This window comes from Lipotes vexillifer, unplaced genomic scaffold, assembly GCF_000442215.2.
Source record: "Lipotes vexillifer unplaced genomic scaffold, Lipotes_vexillifer_v1.1 scaffold2225, whole genome shotgun sequence".
Taxonomy (NCBI): domain Eukaryota; kingdom Metazoa; phylum Chordata; class Mammalia; order Artiodactyla; family Lipotidae; genus Lipotes; species Lipotes vexillifer.
The window spans coordinates 401,710-407,029 of NW_006798684.1; the positions used below are offsets into that span (position 1 = coordinate 401,710).

At 58.2% G+C, this 5,320-nt stretch overlaps 1 protein-coding gene across 3 annotated transcripts in view; it reads left to right on the forward strand.

Annotated features, from left to right (window-relative positions):
- The window catches only part of CNTFR (ciliary neurotrophic factor receptor), a 41,635-nt gene that overhangs the window by 16,988 nt on the left and 19,327 nt on the right, over positions 1–5,320 (forward strand). The window lies entirely within an intron of this gene.

Here is a 5,320-nt window from a genome sequence, read left to right on the forward strand (position 1 = left end):
CCCCAGGCCCCCATCTCCGGCTGTGGAGGTCACAACAGCAGGTGCGGATACCCCCCCCCCAACTCACATTGGGCCGCCTCCTTTTCCACAGCCTCAGCCAGAGGCTGGAGCTGGGGGACCGCTCCCCCTGCCTCCCTCCTGGCCCCCCTCCCGCTGGTGCTCAGCTTCTCCTGCCCCCTTCTGCAGGGGAGGAGGGGGCATATGTTTGGGTGGGGTCCTTTCCCCTGAGCACAGGGGCTTGCTCCCGGAGCGGGTGGGAATGGGTAGCCCAGGAGGAGATACGGCTTGAGTCCTAAACCCAGGCATGGCTTCTGGGTCCTGTGCCACTTACGGTGGGGGCACTGAGAGCTGAGAGGAGGGCCAGGTCTGGATTCAGAGAGAAAGGAGGAAGAGACAGGGGGAGACACCGCGGGGAGTAGGAGGCTGCCCCATGGCCAGCCGGCCCCAGCCCAGGAGCTGGCCCCTGACCCAGGCCCTCCCCCTCCCCCATGGGGGGCCTGCCGGGCCAGCTGCCAGGGGCCAGGCCTCCATCCTTGGCCTCCGCCCCACCCCCAGCCTCTGGACCGCTCAGGCCTCTGCCCCCCCCACCGCCCACGCTGTCCAGGCTGCCTAGGCCTGGTGGGATCTGGGGGCCTCCTGGCCTCAGCCCCTCCTCCCCATCCTGGAGCTTCCCGCCCGCCCAGACTGTCTCTCCCAGCCGCCCCCTCAGCCAGCACTGTTCCTCCCTGTCCACCATGTCCTTGTCCCTGTCTCTGCCCCTGCCCTGTCTCTCATTTTCCCTCTCTGTCTCCAAGTGTAGGTGTCTCTCTTCCCCCACCCTAATTCCTCTGCAGGTCTGAGGCCCCTAGAGTTTCCTAGGCCTTTGAATCAGCAGGTTGTCCTGCCCTGGGTTCTTGCCTCATTCCCAGGATGCATCTTCTAGGGCTGTGGTAGGGAGAGAAGAAGGGGATGAGGCCCCAACACAGAGTGCCTTTTCCCTTACCCTGGGGGATCCTGGAGTCTGGGGTTGCCAAGGGAGACTGGAAGCTATGGAGATGTCACCTTGGCCCCTGCTGTGGGCCAGATGCCCTCCCTCAGAGGGATGCTTCTGATCTCACCCCAGCCCCAGGCCGAGGGGGATGGGGTCCAGGCCAGTGACCTTCACCAGATCTCAGTTTCTCGGAGGTACCACATGGGGCCTCCCCGTTCATTCATTGTCCAGGCCAGATTGAACCTACCTGACCCTCAACACACCCACACCAACCAGCACCCTGAAGCCCACAGCTCAGAACACGCTGTTGCACGTCGACACACACGCAGTCAGAGCTGGGCCCCAGGCAGTGGTGCCCAGAACCCCCAGTCCCATCCTGGATGTGGCAGGGGTTCCCCAGGGTTGGGTTGAATAACTTAATGCAGGGGTGAATAGAGGCTTTCCCAGACTCACACTTCCCTTTCTTAGGTTTCGCCTTCAGCTGGGCAGGGGCTGAGGGTTGAGGTACAGGGCACCTGAGCTCCTGCTGGGGCTGGCAAAAGGGGTCTTGGGCCCTGGATCCTAAGCCAGAAACTGGGTAGTTGAAGTCCTTGATCTGGAACACATCACTGTGTCAGTGTCCCTGCTGGCGACTGTCAGCCTCCGTGGTGTCAGCATTACTGAGGGCTGGTGTTACTCTGCGTGACTGTCCATCTTACTGAGTCTGCCAACATCCCTGTGTCACTGTGGATGTCACTGTCATTGTTAGCCTATGTGACTGTCAGTCACATTGCATCTTTGATTCTGAGGTTACTGTCATTGTGACTGTGTCAGTGTCAACAGGTGTCATTGCCTTGTTTGTTGATGTCATTGTGTGTGGCTGTCACTCACTGCATCATTGTCACTGTGGTGACTGTCAATATCCCTGTGTGTCGTTGTCAACTGTGCAACTGTGTCATTTTCACTGGGTGTTGTTGTCAGTGTGTAATGTCTTTGTGTCATGGTGGAGCAGTGACAGTAAATTGGGGGCCCAGGGTTGTCTCTTGATGTGTCACCTGTGTGTGTGTGTATGTATGTGGCACCACTGTGGGGTTCTGTGTCAGGAGAGGTGCTGGACTTCTGTTTACAAGGGGCTTGGGCTGCTCGGCACTTGCTAGTGGGGTGCCGTCTGTTCCCTCCTCGTTTCTGGGTCTGGGGCTGGCAGCCAGGCTGGGCCTCTGGAAGGGTCTGCAGGGAGCCTGGGCCAGTTTGCATAGCCCTCATCTGGGGTTTTATGGGATTTAGGCTCCAGGTCTATCCCAGAGCCATGGGGTGTGGACTTGGAAAGTTCCTGGGAAAGATGCTCTTTGCCCTGGGATGGGTGGCCTGAGGTGAGCTAGGGTAGGGCAGAGGTGTAGCTTGGATGCCTCTGGCCTCAGCTTCCCTACCTGGGAATGGGTCCAGCGGGGACTTGGAGGGAAGAGGGAAGTGAAATTGGCCTGCGGCCCCCTGCACCTGCAGGTGGGGTGGGGTGGGGGTTTTGTCCACCCTTATGCCCTGGGGGCTGGGCTCCTGGATTCATAGGCAGAAGCCCTCCCGCCCCCAGGAAGCCCTGCTCTTGTCTCAGATCAGCCAGCACTGCTGCACTGATGGCATCCTCTCCTCACACTGCAGGAGGTGGGTGGGCTTGGAGAGATGCTCTTGGTGGGCACAGAGAGCCTGTTGGGGTCTCTGTCACTGTCTCTGGGTCTGCCTCTCCGTCTGTCCTTGAATCTCTGCCCATCTCCTGTCTCTCTTTCTGTGCCTCTTCTTCCATTTGTCCCTGTCTTGTTCTTTTCTTGTCCCTCAGGGTCTCCGCTCACTGCTTTCCCTCTCTCCTTGCCTCTCTGTTCCCCCCTCCCTGGGTCTCTCCCTTTTCTGGGTGTCCCCAACCGTGCAGCATCTGTCGTGGTACCCCATCCCCCCTCTCTGCAGCGCTTGCTCTCAGCAGCGCCCGTCTCCCATGGCTGCAGCCCCGTTGGCCCAGGGCCCGGCCCTTACAGTAACTCATCGGCTGATGGAGGCGACTTTGATGAAGAAGGCTCCCCTCCCCCTATGAGGACCCGGGTGTGTGTGTGTGTGTGTGTGTGTGTGTGTGTGTGTGTGTGTGTTTGCTTGTTTGCCTTACACTCATGCCAGGCCATCTCCTCACCCACATGGCCCTCCCAACTGGGACCAGGAAGGAGCAGGGAGCAGAGGACCACCCTGTCCCTCTACTCCCATTCTGTGATCTAACCTCTGTCCACTCTGCCTGGTTCCTCTCCCATGTGGTGGGCAGTGGGCTGGCTCTGAGGAGACGGCAAAGAGGGTCGGGGAGGGTCTGAGGGCGCCCTGCAGGGGTTGAGCTGGGGAACCACGTAGGCCTCCAGCCTCCTATCTCCCTTTCTCCAGCCCCAGCTCTGAGTTTGGCACTGGTTCATCCTGGGTTCCTTACTTCACCCCACCACTTGCTGACTGTGACTTTGGCCATTGTCTTACCCTCCTAGGCCTGAGGAGTAGCTAAAGATGGGGGAGTGGCAGAGGGTCAGGAGCCAGGCCAGGTGGTAGGAAAGGCCTCAGGGGTCACAGATGTGGGAGGGGTAGCCGAGGCCAGTTGGGGCCTAGAGAGATGAGCTGTGCCAGGGAGGGGCAGCCGGAGCTCCTGCGGCTGTAGCTGGAGGAGCACCAGGTGCAGAGGGGAGGGCTTGCCTGGTGAGGGGCGAGTGTAGCAGTGGGTAGGCAGGAGCCCTTCCCATAAAGGAGGCCCTGGAAGTCAGATTCTCTCCAGCTCCCCCACCCGCCACTCCAGGCTGACAGCCACACTTGTCTCCCCTGCTGTAGCTCTCTGTCTGCAGTGTCTCTGGCTGTTTCTCTGGCAGTGTGTCCAACTGTGTGTCTGCATGTCCCTGGCAGTGTTTTGAGTCGTATGGATACTTCCTGACTGAGCATCTGGCTGTGTCTCTGGCTCTCTCAGTGGCAGTTTTCCTGTGTGTATGCCTGTTTGCGTCTATCAGTTCCTCTGGTATTTCTCTGCCTGTGTGTCAGGCAGTTTCTCTGGCATGGTTTCTGACAGTGTCTCTGGCTCTCCGGCTATGTTGCTGATTGTTTCTCTGCCTGTGCTGCTTACTCTTTCTCTGATATGTCTGCCTGTGTCTGGCCGAGTCTTTCACAGGGTTTCTTGCGGATCCTTTGGTTGTGTGTTGGCCGTGTTTCTGGCTGGTTATCTGGTTTGTCTACCTGTTTCTCTGGCTTTGTCTGATCGTGCCCGACACGGTCTCTCCAGTCTGTGTGTGGGCTCTTTTCCTGGGGCTCTGTCTCTTGTTTTGGGTAGTGTCTCTGGCTAGTGTCTTTGCTGTGAGTCTGGCTGTACCTCTGGTAGTGGCCGTGGTTGAGTGTCTGGCAGTGTCCCTCTCTGGATCTCTGCTTCTGTCTTGTTGACAGTCCCCCTCTCTTCTCAGACTGGGGCAGGAGAGTCAGGTTTGGAACCTTTCCTGCAGGAAATAGTTATTTCCCTGCCCTCAGGTATGGGCATGTGCTGGGGTGGAGTGGGGTGAGGGCAGCTGGACCCATCCCAGGAAGCAGGACAGTAGGTAGGGGGGCCACTGGATCCATCCTGGCTTCTGGTAACATGTCCTGAGTGTGCTTTGTGTACCCACATGGGAGTGTGTAGACACTGATGCATATCTGCTGGGCTGGGGCTCCCAGGCTTCTGGGCTGAAGGACGGGCTGTGGTCCCTGACAGGGAAAATCCCTCATCCTTCTCATGATCATTAGTGTCCACTAAAGCAAAAGCCACATCTGACCTGGTCACAATGTACCACTGCCCTGGTACCCTGCTGCTCTGTGAACTTCCCAGAGCCCAGTGGGGCAAGGCTCACCCAGGGATGGGGGTGGGTAGGGGGAACAAGGCAGGGGCAGATCCAAGGGGCTCTCTCCCCAGGAGCGTGGCAGGGGGCCTTTTATTCAAGGCAATTTGGAGAAGTATAGCCCTCCAATCAAGTTAGAACATCACCCTTTCAGTTTGTGATGTTTATAGCTAATTAGCTAACCTTACCAGTGAAGTTATTTTTTTCCTAGAAAAATGGCCCTAGCATTACCAGTGATCTGTAACCCATCCTGCCTCCAGCGGCTGTAATGAACAACAAACTGTTGTAGGTTGCCTTCTACCATCTTAGCAGACCTCTGCCTACAGATGCCAATAATGTTTTCTGTTGCTTGAAGAGGATCCTGAGCCCCATTAAGAAGGGCATTTGGGGTCAAGGTGCCTTGGCCCTAGGGCTGGGATTTCCCAGTCTTGCCTGAGAGGAGGGGGGGGCTCCCCAGGAGCCTCCTGCCTGGGCTGATGCTGCCTATTTCCCCGCCGCCCACCCCTTC